The sequence below is a fragment of the Triticum aestivum genome, chromosome 2B (assembly GCF_018294505.1).
Source record: "Triticum aestivum cultivar Chinese Spring chromosome 2B, IWGSC CS RefSeq v2.1, whole genome shotgun sequence".
Taxonomy (NCBI): Eukaryota; Viridiplantae; Streptophyta; class Magnoliopsida; order Poales; family Poaceae; genus Triticum; species Triticum aestivum.
Genome location: NC_057798.1, coordinates 790,418,882 through 790,434,191, shown reverse-complemented (window position 1 = coordinate 790,434,191; position 15,310 = coordinate 790,418,882).

Genomic DNA, 15,310 nt, shown 5'->3' with positions numbered 1-15,310 from the left:
AGCAGCTCATGTTACAACTAGGGCTGCCTATATCTTCCATGCTAGGTGGGTTATTCTCAAGAGGACTGGACTCCGCTCCTCATTCACGAGAAAGGGCCGGTAACTGGGATGCCCAGTCCCATGATCCAAAAAGATCAAGGCAAATCAAAATAATTAAACAAAACTCCCCCAAGGCTGTTGTATGTTGGAGGCACTCGTTGTTTCGAGCAAGCCATGGATTGATGCTTGTTGGTGGTTGGGGGAGTATAAACTTTTACCATTCTGTTTGGCAACTGCCTATAATGCATGTAGTATGGAAGATACAGCCATCTCATAGTTGTTGCGTTGACAACAAAAGTATGCCGCTCAAAATGTTATTCAATCTCTATTTTAAAATCGAGCTCTGGCACCTCTACAAATCCCTGCTTCCCTCTGCGAAGGGCCTATCTATTTACTTTTTATGTTGAGTCATCACCCTTCTTATTAAAAGCACCCACTGGAGAGCACACTGTCATTTGCATTCATTATTATTGGTTTATATTGGATATGACTTGACTGGATCTCTTTTACCATGAATTACATTGTTTAGTCAGTCCTTGATCTTTAAAGGTGCTCTGCATTTATGTTTTGCGGTCACAGAAAGGGCTAGCGAGATACCGTTTTGTTATATCATGTTATGATTATTTTGAGAAAGTGTTGTCATCCGAGTTTTATTATTATGACTCGCTAGCTGATTATGCTATTGATATGAGTAATTGTGAGACTTATGTGTTATTGTGAGTATGGTTAGTTCATGATATTTGCTGAAACTTGGATGTTGGCTTTTCATGTTACAACAACAAGAGCAAACGGAGTTTGTAAAAGTTTTTCTTTATCACTTTTAGTTTGTCAACTGAACTGCTTGAGGACAAGCAAAGGTTTCAGCTTGGGGGAGTTGATACGTCTCCAACGTATCTACTTTTCCAAACACTTTTGCCCTTGTTTTGGACTCTAACTTGCATGATTTGAATGAAACTAACCCGGACTGACGCTGTTTTCAGCAGAACTGCCATGATGTTGTTTTATGTGTAGAAAAGAAAAGTTCTCGGAATGTCATGGAAATCCATGGAGGCACGTTTCAGATTTAATAAGAATTTTTGGTGAAAGAATCAAGGCTAGGGGGCCCACGGGCTGTCCACGAGACAGCCCCCCTAGGGGCGCGCCCTCCTATCTTGTGGGCCCCCCAGACCTCCTCCAACCTCAACTCCAACTCCATATATACCGTCTCGGGGAGAAAAAAATCAAGGAGAAAGTTTCATCGTGTTTCACGACATGGAGGCGACGCCAGCCCTAATCTCACTCGGGAGGGCTAATCTGGAGTCCGTTCGGGGCTCCGGAGAGGGGGATTCGTCATCGTCGTCATCATCAACCATCCTCCATCACCAATTTCATGATGCTCACCGCCGTGCATGAGTAATTCCATCGTAGGCTTGCCGGACGGTGATGGGTTGGATGAGATTTACCATGTAATCAAGTTAGTTTTGTTAGGGTTTGATCCCTAGTATCCACTATGTTCTGAGATTGATGTTGCTATGACTTTGCTATGCTTAATGCTTGTCACTAGGGCCCGAGTGCCATGATTTCAGATCTGAACCTATTATGTTTTCATGAATATATGTGTGTTCTTGATCCTATCTTGCAAGTCTATAGTCACCTATTATGTGTTATGATCCGACAACCCCGAAGTGACAATAATCGGGATACTTCTCGGTGATGACCGTAGTTTGAGGAGTTCATGTATTCACTTTGTGTTAATGCTTTGGTCTGGTTCTCTATTAAAAGGAGGCCTTAATATCCCTTAGTTTCCACTAGGACCCCGCTGCCACGGGAGGGTAGGACAAAAGATGTCATGCAAGTTCTTTTCCATAAGCACGTATGACTATTTACGGAATACATGCCTACATTACATTGATGAATTGGAGCTAGTTCTATATCACCCTATGTTATAACTATTGCATGAGGAATTGCATCCGGCATAATTATCTATCACTGATCCATTGCCTACGAGCTTTTCACATATTGTTCTCCGCTTATTTACTTTTCCGTTGCTACTGTTACAACTACTACAAAAAACCCAAAAACATTTACCTTTACTGTTGCTACTGTTACCATTATTATCATACCACTTTTGCTACTAAACACTTTGCTGCAGATACTAAGTTATCTAGGTGTGGTTGAATTGACAACTCAACTGCTAATACTCAAGAATATTCTTTGGCTCCCCTTATGTCGAATCAATAAATTTGGGTTGTACTTCACCCTCGAAAGTTGTTGCGATCCCCTACACTTGTGGGTTATCATTCCATTGTTCTGGACAACGGAGTTTTAGTCATCTTGCCCATGAGTCACGGTTCGCAAGCACCAAGTGATTCATAATCAAGTGCTTCCAAAAGTCTCTCAGCATGGAGTTTCTTCATGCGCTTTACACCGATATGACCCAAACGGCAGTGCCACAAATAAGTTGCACTATCATTATCAACTTTGCATCTTTTGGCTTGAATATTATGAACATGTGTATCATCACGATCGAGATTCAACAAAAATAGACCACTCAACAAGGGTGCATGACCATAAAAGATATTACTCATATAAATAGAACAACCATTATTCTCCGATTTAAATGAATAACCGTCTCGCATCAAACAAGATCTAGATATAATGTTCATGCTCAACGCTGGCACCAAATAACAGTTATTCAGGTCTAAAACTAATCCTGAAGGTAGATGTAGAGGTAGCGTGCCGACGGCGATCACATCGACCTTGGAACCATTTTCCACGCGCATCATCACCTTGTCCTTAGCCAATCTTCATTTAATCTGTAGCCCCTGTTTCAAGTTGCAAATATGAGCAACAAAACCACTATCAAATACCCAGGCGCTACTACGAGCGTTAGTAAGGTACACATCAATAACATGTATATCAAATATACCTTTCACTTTGCCATCCTTCTTATCCGCCAAATACTTGGGGCAGTTCCGCTTCCAGTGACCAGTCCCTTTGTAGTAGAAGCATTCAGTTTCGGGCTTAGGTCCAGACTTGGGTTTCTTCTCTTGAGCATCATCTTTATTGCCGTTCTTCTTTAAGTTCCCCTTCTTCCCTTTACCCCTTTTCTTGAAACTAGTGGTCTTGTTGACCATCAACACTTGATGCTCCTTCTTGATTTCTACCTCCGCAGCCTTTAGCATTGCGAAGCGCTTGGGATAGTTTTGTTCATCCCTTGTATATTATAGTTCATCACAAAGCCTTTATAGCTTGGTGGCAGTGATTGAAGAACTCTGTCAATGACACTATCATCAGGAAGATTAACTCCCAGCTGAGTCAAGTGGTTATGGTACCAAGACATTCTGAGTATGTGTTCACTGACAGAACTATTCTCCTCCATTTTGCAGCTGTAGAACTTGTTGGAGACTTCATATCTCTCAACTCGGACATTCGCTTGAAATATTAACTTCAACTCTTGGAACATCTCATATGCTCCATGATGTCGTCTTTGAAGTCCCGATTCTAAGCCGTAAAGCATGGCACACTGAACTATCGAGTAGTCACCAGCTTTGCTCTGCCAGACATTCTTAACGTCATCAGTAGCATCTGCAGCAGGCCTGGCACGCAATAGTGCTTCCAGGATGTAATTCTTCTATGCAGCAATGAGGATAATCCTCAAGTTACGGACCCAGTCCATGTAGTTGCTGCCATCATCTTCAACTTAGCATTCTCTAGGAACGCATTAAAATTCAAAGGAATGGTAGCACGTGCCATTGATCTACAATAACATAGACATGCAAAATAACTATCAGGACTAAGTTCATGATAAATTAAAGTTCAATTAATCATATTACTTAAGAACTCCCACTTAGATAGACATCCCTCTAGTCATCTAAATGATCACGCGATCCAAATCAACTAATCCATGTCCGATCATCACGTGAGATGCAGTAGTTTTCAATGGTGAACATCACTATGTTGATCATATATACTATATGATTCACGTTCGACCTTTCGGTCTCAGTGGTCCGAGGCCATATCTGCATATGCTAGGCTCGTCAAGTTTAACCCGAGTATTTTGCGTGTGCAAAACTGGCTTGCACCCGCTGTATGTGAACGTAGAGCCTATCACACCTGGTCATCACGTGGTGTCTCAGCACGACGAACTGTAGCAACGGTGCATACTCAGGGAGAACACTTGTACCTTGAAATTTAGTAAGGGATCATCTTATAATGCTATTGTCGTACTAAGCAAAATAAGATGCATAAAAGATAAACATCACATGCAATCAAAATATGTGACATGATATGGCCATCATCATCTTGTGCTCATGATCTCCATCACCTAAGCATCGTCATGATCTCCATCGTCACCGGTGCGACACCTTGATCTCCATCGTAGCATCGCTGTTGTCTCGCCAACTATTTTTATTACGACTATCGCTACCGCTTAGTGATAAAGTAAAACAATTACATGGCGATTGCATTGCATACAATAAAGCGACAACCATATGGCTCCTACCAGTTGCCGATAACTTTTGTTACAAAACATGATCATCTCATACAACAATTTATATCACATCATGCCTTGACCATATCACATCACAACAAGCCATGCAAAAACAAGTTAGACGTCCTCTACTTTGTTGTTGCAAGTTTTACGTGGCTACTATGGGCTTCTAGTAAGAACCGTTCTTACCTACGCATTAAAACCACAACGATTTTTCATCAAGTGTGTTGTTTTAACATTCAACAAGGACCGGTCATAGTCAAACTCGAAACTAAAGTTGGAGAAACAGACACCCGCCAGCCACCTTTGCGCAAATGCACGTCGGTAGAACCAGTCTCATGAACGCGGTCATGTAATGTCGGTCCGGGCCGCTTCATCCAACAATACCGCCGAATCAAAGTAAGACGTTGGTGGTAAGCAGTATGACTATTATCACCCACAACTCTTTGTGTTCTACTCGTGCATATAACATCTACACATAGACCTGGCTCGGTTGATGTAGTCGAACGTCTTCACGATCCAACCGATCCAAGTACCGAACGTACGACACCTCCGTGTTCAGCACACGTTCAGCTCGATGACGTCCCTCATGCTCTTGATCCAGTTGAGGACGAGGGTGAGTTCCGTCAGCACACCGGCATGGCGACGGTGATGATGATGCTATCGGCGCAGGGCTTCGCCTAAGCCCTACAATGGTATGATCGAGGTGTGTAACTATGGAGGGGGGCACCGCACAGGTTGGGAGAGAAACTTGTGTGTTCTAGGGTGCCCCCCTGACCCTGTATACAAAGGAGCAAGGGGGAGGCCGGCCAGCCCCTAGGGCGCGCCCCCAAGAGGGGAATCCTACTAGGACTACTAGTCCTAGTAGGATTCCACCAAGAGGGAAAGAAGGGGAAGGAAGGAGAGGGAGAGGGAGAAGGAAAGGGGGGCGCCGCCCCCTTCCCTAGTCCAATTGGAGCCCAAGGGGGAGGGGTGTGCGGCCTGCCCTGGCCGCCCCTCTCTCTCTACCAAGGCCCAATGTGGCCAATTAGTTCCCCGGGGGGTTCCGGTAACCCCTCCGTCACTCCGGTTTTACCCAAAACTTTCCGGAACACTTCTGGTGTTCGAATATAGCCGTCCAATATATCAATCTTTATGTCTCGACCATTTCGAGACTCCTCATCACGTCCGTGATCTCATCCGGGACTCCGAACAAACTTCGGTCATCAAAAACACATAACTCATAATACATATCGTCATCAAATGTTAAGCGTGCGGACCCTATGGGTTCGAGAACTATGTAGACATGACCGAGACACATCCATGGTTAATAACCAATAGCGGAACTTGGATGCTCATATTGGCTGCTACATATTCTATGAAGATCTTTATCGGTCAAACCGCATAACAACATACGTTGTTCCCTTTGTCATCGGTATGTTACTTGTCCGAGGTTCGATCGTCGGTATCATCATACCTAGTTCAATCTTGTTACCGACAAGTCTCTTTACCCGTTCCGTAATACTTCATCCCGCAACTAACTCATTAGTCACATTGCTTGCAACGCTTATAGTGATGAGCATTACCAAGAAGGCCCAGAGATACCTCGCCGAAACACGGAGTGACAAATCCTAATCTTGATCTATACCAACCCAACAAACACCTTCGGATACACCTCTAGAGCACCTTTATAATCACCCTTTTATGTTGTGACGTTTGGTAGCACACAAAGTGTTCCTCCGGTATTCGGGAGTTCCATAATCTCATAGTCTAAGGAACATGTATAAGTCATGAAGAAAGCAGTAGCAATGAAACTACAACGATCATAATGCTAAGCTAACGGATGGGTCATGTCCATCACATTATTCTCCTAATGATGTGATCCTGTTCATCAGATGACAACACATATCTATGGTTAGGAAACATAACCATCTTTGATTAACGAGCTAGTCAAGTAGAGGAATACTAGGGACTTATGTTTTGTCTATGTATTCACACATGTACTAAGTTTCCGGTTAATACAATTCTAGCATGAATAATAAACATTTAGCATTAAATAAGGAAATAAATGATAACTTTATTATTGCTTCTAGGGCATATTTCCTTCATATGGGTGGGTCTATTCTACATAAAACTAGTAGTCTCGCGGACGCTATATCCTTGCTCGTAGTTGATCTTAAAAGACAATTTATTCACATGCATCCTTGCATACAAAGGATTTTTCTAGAGTTTTCTAATAGCGAGCATTCTTCTGTTAAGCACGCAGCTACCATCTTTCTAGCCCATGAGTTTAGATTTATAATAAAAGAGGCTAATAATTTTTTTGCGCATTATAGCGTAGACGCCGATCGTCCTCCCATGGAAGCAATTCTCTTTAACCAAGAAGACATAATGCGTTTATGATCCTTAGATCATGTTGCTTATAATGAAAATCTGAGAAAGAGGGTCCCTATCGATGTTCTAGTTGATAGGATTTCTGAACTTAATGATAATTTTGCTATTTAGAACAACGGGTTGGGTTTCTCTCTTGAACAAAGGCTCATGACTTTTTGCCAAAAGAACGCTTATAATGATGAGTTGGTTGTACAATATGAAGGGCTGAAGGAGGAAACAATTCCTCCCGAGCTTGATATTGGGGATTTCTACCCCATTAAATTTAGCCCTTTTGATTACTTTTCCTTGCCACAAAGGAAACTTGCCGCGGAACATAGGGAGTATGAGATGAGTTTTCAAGATTTTCCCTATCATTATTATGGCAATACCTAGATTTATCCATGTTTTTATGCCTAGCTAAGGGCGTTAAACAATAGCGCTTGTTGGGAGGCAACCCAATTTTATTTTTGTTCTTTACTTTTTGCTCCTGTTTAGTAATAAATAATTCATCTAGCCTCTGGTTAGATGTGGTTTCATGTTTTAATTAGTGTTTGTACCAAATATAACATCTGGGAAGACTTGGGTGAAAGTTGATTTGATCTTGCTGAAAAACAGAAACTTTTGTGCTCACGAGATTATTTTTCATTTTTAACAGAAGAGTGCTTTTGAGTTGATTCTTTCTGCAGAAAATTAATAGACAAATTACTCATGTTCACCAATTTATATCAGAATTTTTGGAGTTACATAAGTATTGGGGAGTTACAGATTACTAGAGACTTCTGTTTTTGACAGATTCTGTTTTCCGCGTGTTGTTTGCTTATCTTGATGAATCTATGGGTAGTATCGGGGGTATGGACCATGGAGAAGTTGTAATACAGTAGATATTACACCAATATAAATAAAGAATGAGTTTGCAACAGTACTTAAAGTGGCGATTTGTTTTCTTATACTAACGGAGCTCATGAGATTTTCTGTCGAGTTTTGTGTTGTGAAGTTTTCAAGTTTTGGGTAAGGATTTGATGGACTACGGAATAAGGAGTGGCAAGAGCCTAAGCTTGGGGATGCCCAAGGCACCCCAAGGTAATATTCAAGGAAAACTAAAAGCCTAAGCTTGGTGATGCCCCAGAAGGCATTCCCTCTTTAGTCTTCGTCTATCGGTAAGTTTACTTGAGGCTATATTTCTATTCACCACATGATATGTGTTTTGCTTGGAGCGTCTTGTATGATTTGAGTCTTTGCTTTTTAGTTTACCACAATCATCCTTGCTTTGTTAGTATGCTTGAAGTATTATTGTTTTTATTCAATATTAAACTTTTGTTTTGAATCTTTCAGATCTAAACATTCTTGCCACAATAAAGAAAATTACATGGATAAATATGTTAGGTAGCATTCCACATCAAAATTTCTGTTTTTATCATTTACCTTCTCGAGGACGAGCAGGAATTAAGCTTGGGGATGCTTGATACGTCTCCAACGTATCTATATTTTTTTATTGTTCCATGCTATTATATTATCTGCTTTGGATGTTTAATAGGCATTTATATGCTATTTTATGTTATTTTTGGGATTAACCTATTAACCGAGGGCCCAGTGTCAGTTTCTATTTTTTTCCTATTTTAGAGCTTCGCAGAAAAGGAATACCAAACAGAGTCCAAACGGAATGAAACCTTCGTGATGATCTTTCTTGGACCGAAAGCAAACCAGAAGACTTGGAGATGAAGTCGGAGACGCAACGAGGCGGCCACGAGGCAGGAGGGCGCGCCCAGGGGTAGGGTGCGCCCCTACCTTGTGGGCCCCTCGTAGCTCCCCTGACCTAGTTCCTTCGCCTATATATACTCTTATACCATGAAAACATCCAGGAGAGCCGCGAAACCACTGTTCCACCGCTGCAACCTTCTATACCCGTGAGATCCCATCTAGGGACCTTTTCTGGCATCCAGCTGGAGGGGGATTCGATCACAGAGGCTGCTATATCAACACTATTACCTCTCCGATGAAGCGTGAGTAGTTTACCACAGACCTTCGGATCCATAGTTATTAGCTAGATGGCTTCTTCTCTCTCCCTGTTATTCTCAATACCATGTTCTCCTTGATGTTCTTGGAGATCTATTCGATGTAATATTCTTTTGCGGTGTGTTTGCCGAGGTCCGATGAATTGTGGATTTATGATCAGATTATCTATGAATATTATTTGGTTTTTCTCTGAATTATTATATGCATGATTTGATATCTTTGCAAGTCTCTTCGAATTATCAATTTAGTTTGGCCTACTAGATTGATTTTTCTTGCAATGGGAGAAGTGCTTAGCTTTGGGTTTAATCTTGCGGTGTCCTTTCCCAGTGACAGTAGGGCAACAAGGCATGTATTGTATTGTATTGTTGCCATCGAGGATAAAAAGATGGGATTTTCATCATATTGCTTGAGTCAATTCCTCTACATCATGTCATCTTACTTAATGCGTTACTCCGTTCTTTATGAACTTAATACTCCAGATGCATGCTGGATAGCAGTCGATGTGTGGTGTAATAGTAGTAGATGCAGAATCATTTCGGTGTACTTGACACGGACGTGATGCCTTTGTTCATGATCATTGCCTTAGATATCATCATAACTATGCGCTCTTTTATCAATTGCTCGGCAGTCATTTGTTCACCCACCGTAATATTTGCTATATTGAGAGAAGCCACTAGTGAAACCTATGGCCCCGGGTCTCTTTTCCATTATATTGAATCTCTTTTACATCTTACTAGCTTCCGATCTACTATTTTGCAATCTTTACTCTCCAATCTATAAATCAAATATACCAAAAATATTTACTTTGCCGTTTATCTATCTCTATCAGATCTCACTTTTGCAAGTGACCGTGAAGGGATTGACAATCCCTTTATTGCGTTGGGTGCAATTTGTTGATTGTTTGTGCAGGTATTCGGTGACTTGTGCGTTGTCTCCTACTGGATTGATACCTTGGTTCTCAAAACTGAGGGAAATACTTACACTACTTTGCTGCATCACCCTTTCCTCTTCAAGGGAATACCAACGCAAGCACAAGAGGTAGCACGCATCCGCACGCCGCTACGGAGGACGGCGTGTTGGGGAACGTAGCATAAATTCAAAATTTTCATACGTGTCACCAAGATCTATCTATGGAGAAACCAGCAACGAGGGGAAGGAGAGTGCATCTACATACCCTTGTAGATCGCTAAGCGAAAGCGTTCAAGAGAACGGGGTTGAAGGAGACGTACTCGTCGTGATCCAAATCACCTGAGATCCTAGTGCCGAACGGACGGCACCTCCGCGTTCAACACACGTACAGCCCGGTGACGTCTCCCATGCCTTGATCCAGCAAGGAGAGAGGGAGAGCTTGAGGAAGACTCCATCCAGCAGCAGCACAACGGCGTGGTGGTGATGGAGGAGCGTGGTAGTCCAGCAGGGCTTCGCCAAGCACCGCGAGATATGAGGAGAAAGAGAGGTAGGGCTGCGCCAACAGGAGAAGAAACTCATATGTTGGGCTGCTCCAATGCCTCCACTATATATAGGGGGAGAGGGGGCTGCACCCCCACCTAGGTTTCCACCCCTAGGGGGCGGCGGCCAGCCCTAGATGGGACTTGGAGGGGGCGGCCAAGAGGGGGAGAGAGGGGGCGCGCCCTAGGGTGGGCCTATAGGCCCATCTGCGCCTAGGGTTTCTCCTCTCCCCTCCTAGCTGCGCCTTGGGCAAGGGTGGGAGGCACACCACCCACTCTGGGGCTGGTCCCTTTCCACTCTAGGCCCATGCAAGCCTCCGGGGCCGGTGGCCCCACTTGGTGGACCCCCGGGACCCTCCCGGTGGTCCCGGTACGTTACCGATAAAACCCGAAACTTTTCCGGTGACCAAAACAGGAGTTCCCATATATAAATCTTTACCTCCGGACCATTCCGGAACTCCTCGTGACGTCCGGGATCTCATCTGAGACTCCGAACAACATTCGGTAACCACATACAAACTTCCTTTATAACCCTAGCGTCATCGAACCTTAAGTTTGTAGACCCTACAGGTTCGGGAATCATGCAGACATGACCGAGACGTTCTCCGGTCAATAACCAACAGCGGGATCTGGATACCCATGTTGGCTCCCACATGTTCCACGATGATCTCATCGGATGAACCACGATGTCAAGGACTCAATCGATCCCGTATACAATTCCCTTTGTCTAACGGTATAGTACTTGCCCGAGATTCGATCGTCGGTATCCCGATACCTTGTTCAATCTCGTTACCGGCAAGTCTCTTTACTCGTTCCGTAACACATCATCTCGTGATCAACCCCTTGGTCACATTGTGCACATTATGATGATGTCCTACCGAGTGGGCCCAGAGATACCTCTCCGTTTACACGGAGTGACAAATCCCAGTATCGATTCGTGCCAACCCAACAGACACTTTCGGAGATACCTGTAGTGTACCTTTATAGCCACCCAGTTACGTTGTGACATTTGGTACACCCAAAGCATTCCTACGGTATCCGGGAGTTGCACAATCTCATGGTCTAAGGAAATGATACTTGACATTAGAAAAGCTTTAGCATATGAACTACACGATCCTTGTGCTAGGCTTAGGATTGGGTCTTGTCCATCACATCATTCTCCTAATGATGTGATCCCGTTATCAATGACATCCAATGTCCATGGTCAGGAAACCATAACCATCTATTGATCAACGAGCTAGTCAATCAGAGGCTTACTAGGGACATGGTGTTGTCTATGTATCCTCACATGTATCTGAGTTTCCTATCAATACAATTATAGCATGGATAATAAACGATTATCATGAATAAGGAAATATAATAATAACTAATTTATTATTGCCTCTAGGGCATATTTCGTATGTACTTCGCAATTCTCTATGTCATATTGTAAATGCTGCTTCCACGCTCCACTTGGAGCTATTGCTCCACTATACGTATCCGGTTTGCTACTCAGAGTCATTCGGATAGGTGTTAAAGCTTGCATCATCGTAACCCTTTACGCCGAACACTTTATCACCTCCATAATCGAGAAACATATCCTTATTCCTCTAAGGATAATTTTGACCGCTATCTGGTGATCCACTCCTTGATCACCTTTGTACCCTCTTGCCAGACATGTGGCATGGCACACATCAGGTGCGGTACTTAGCATAGCATACTATAGAGCCTATGTCTAAAGCATAGGGGACGACCTTCGTCCTTTCTCTCTTTTCTGCCGTGGTCAAGCTTTAAGTCTTAACTTTGTACCTTACAACTCAGGCAAGAACTCCTTCTTTCACTGATCCATCTTGAACACCTTCAAGATCATGTCAAGGTATGTGCTCATTTGAAAGTATTATTAAGCATTTTGATCTATCCTTATAGATCTTGATGCTCAATGTTCAAGTAGCTTAATCCAGGTTTTCTATTGAAAAACATCTTTCAAATAACCCTATATGCTTTCCAGAAATTCTACATCATTTCTGATCAACAATATGTTAACAACATATACTCATCAGAAATTCTATAGTGCTCCCACTCACTTCTTTGGAAATACAAGTTTTTCATAAACTTTGTACAAACCCAAAATCTTTGATCATCTCATCAAAGTGTACATTCCAACTCCGAGATGCTTACTCCAGTCCTTAGAAGGATCGCTGGTGCTAGCATACCTTTTAGCATCCTTAGGATCGACAAAACCTTTCTGATTGTATCGCATACAATCTTTCCTTACAAAAAACTGGTAAGGAAACTTGTTTTGCCATCCATCTGCCAGATTTCATAAATGCAGCTAATGCTAACATGATTCCGACGGACTTAAGCATCGCTACAGATGAGAAAATCTCATCATAGTCAACTCCTTGAACTTGTGAAAAACTCTTCGCCACAAGTCGAGCTTCATAGACGGTGACATTACCGTCCACGTCCGTCTTCTTCTTAAAGATCCATTTATTTCAATGGCTTGCCGATCATCGGGCAAGTCCACCAAAGTCCATGCTTTGTTATGATACATGGATCCTATCTCAGATTTCATGGCTTCTAACCATTTGTCGGAATTTGGGCCCACCATCGCTTCTCCATAGCTCGTAGGTTCATTGTTGTCTAGCAACATGACCTTCAAGACAAGATTACTGTGCCACTCTGAAGTGGTACGCATCCTTGTCACCCTACGAGGTTCGGTAGTGACTTGATCTGAAGCTTCATGATCACTATCATAAGCTTCTACTTCAATTGGTGTAGGTGCCACAGGAACAACTTCCTATGCCCTGCTACACACTAGTTGAAGTGACGGTTCAATAACCTCATCGAGTCTCCACCATCCTCCCACTCAATTCTTCGAGACAAACTTTTCTCGAGAAAGGACCCGATTCAAGAAACAATCCCTATTGCTTTCGGATCTGAATTAGGAGGTATACCCAACTGTTTTGGGTGTCCTATGAAGATGCATTTTATCCGCTTTGGGTTCGAGCTTATCAACCTGAAACTTTTTCACATAAGTGTCGCAGCCCCAAACTTTTAAGGAAGGACAGCTTAGGTTTCTCCAAACCATAGTTCAAACGGTGTCGTCTCAACGGAATTACGTGGTGCCCTATTAAAGTGAGTGCGGTTCTCTCTAATGCCTAACCCATGAATGATAGTGGTAATTCGATAAGAGACATCATGGTACGCACCATATCCAATAGGGTGCAACTATGATGTTCGGACACACCATCACACTATGGTGTTCCAGGCGGTATTAATTGTGAAACAATTTCCACAATGTCTTAATTGTGTGCCAAAACTCGTAACTCAGATATTCATCTCTATGATCATATCATAGACATTTTATCCTCTTGTCACAATGATCTTCAACTTCACTCTGAAATTACTTGAACCATTCAATAATTCAGACTCGTGTTTCATCAAGTAAATATACTCAACATCTATTCGAATCATCTGTGAAGTAAGAACATAACGATGTTCACTGCATGCCTGAGCACTCATTGGACTGCACACATCAAAATGTGTTACTTCCAACATGTTGCTATCTTGTTACATCTTACTGAAACTGAGGCTTTTCAGTCATCTTGCCCATGTGGTATGATTTGCATATCTCAAGTGATTCAAAATCAAGTGAGTCCAAACGATCCATCTGCATGGAGTTTCTTCATGCGTATACACCAATAGACATGGTTCGCATGTCTCAAACTTTTCAAAAACGAGTGAGACCAAAGATCCATCAACATGGAGCTTCTTCATGTGTTTTATACCAATATGACTTACATGGCAGTGCCACAAGTAAGTGGTACTATCATTACTATCTTATATCTTTTGGCATGAAAATGTGTATCACTACGATCGAGATTCAATAAACCATTCGTTTCAGGTTTAATACTAATCTTGATGGTAGAGGGAGCGTGCGATGTTTGATCACATCAAACTTGGAAACACTTCCAACACATATCGTCATCTCACCTTTAGCTAGTCTCCGTTTATTCCGTAGCTCTTTATTTCGAGTTACTAACACTTAGCAACCGAACCGGTATCTAATACCCTGGTGCTACTAGGAGTACTAGTAAAGTACACATTAACATAATGTATATCCAATATATTTCTATCGACCTTTCCAGCCTTCTTATCTACCAAGTATCTAGGGTAATTCTGCTCCAGTGGTTGTTCCCCTTATTATAGAAGCACTTAGTCTCGGGTTAAGGTTCAACCTTGGGTTTCTTCACTGGAGCAGCAGCTGATTTGCCGTTTCACGAAGTATCCCTTCTTGCCCTTGCCCTTCTTGAAACTAGTGGTTTCACCAACCATCAACAATTGATGCTCCTTCTTGATTTCTACTTTTGCGGTGTCAAACATCGTGAATACCTCAAGGATCATCATATCTATCCCTGATATGTTATAGTTCATCACGAAGCTCTAGCAGCTTGGTGGCAATGACTTTTGGAGAAACATCACTATCTCATCTGGAAGATCAACTCCCACTCGATTAAAGTGATTGTTGTACTCAGACAATCTGAGCACAAGCTCAACGATTGAGCTTTTCTCCCTTAGTTTGCAGGCTAAAAAATCGTCGGAGGTCTCATGCCTCTTGACATGGGCACGAGCCTGAAATCCCAATTTCAGCTCTCGAAACATCTCATATGTTCCGCGACGTTTTGAAAACGTCTTCGGTGCCTCAACTCTAAACCATTTAACTGAACTATCACGTAGTTATCAAAACATGTATGTCCGATGTTCGCAACATCCAGGGACGACGTTTGGGGTTCAGCACGCTGAGCGGTGCATTAAGGACATAAGCTTTCTACTGTCCGCATAATCGCTACTATCAACTTTCAACTATATTTTCTCTAGGAACATATCTAAACAGTGGAACTAAAGCGCGAGCTTACGACATAATTTGCAAAGATCTTTTGACTATGTTCAGGATAATTAAGTTCATCTTATGAACTCCCACTAAGATAGACATCCCTCTAGTCAT